The 405-nt window shown below is 34.8% G+C and overlaps 1 protein-coding gene across 1 annotated transcript in view; it reads right to left on the bottom strand.

Moving 5' to 3' along the window:
* Positions 1-405, bottom strand: part of LOC119581716 — a gene marked incomplete in the record, with an annotated part of 132,029 nt that overhangs the window by 57,171 nt on the left and 74,453 nt on the right.

Consider the following 405-nt stretch of genomic DNA (forward strand, 5'->3'; position numbering starts at 1 on the left):
TTATATGACAGGTTCAGCTCCTGGCCTTGGGATAGAGCACGATAAATTCTTGGTAGAGAATACAAGAGAAAGGGCTTTGAAACAGACAACTGTGACGTTCAATGCTTTATGAAGTCAGGGAGCGAGACCAGACAAAGTAATATAACCTGCTGAACCTGAACAAAGAGTTACTTGAAGACAGGAGAGCGAAAGAACTAATAAATAGATGAGCGAATTGATAAAGATGGGAGAAAATGACAATGATTTAAACTCATACGATGTTATTATTTAATGTTTATAGATAGAATGTTAATGTTTATTGATAGAAGGGGAGAAAATGACAATGATCTAAAGCTCACATGTAAATAACATATGAGAAAGAAAAGTACACAGGACTGCCTGATTTTTTTCTCTCTTATTTTTTCT

This window comes from Penaeus monodon, chromosome 15 (genome assembly GCF_015228065.2).
Source record: "Penaeus monodon isolate SGIC_2016 chromosome 15, NSTDA_Pmon_1, whole genome shotgun sequence".
Classification (NCBI taxonomy): domain Eukaryota; kingdom Metazoa; phylum Arthropoda; class Malacostraca; order Decapoda; family Penaeidae; genus Penaeus; species Penaeus monodon.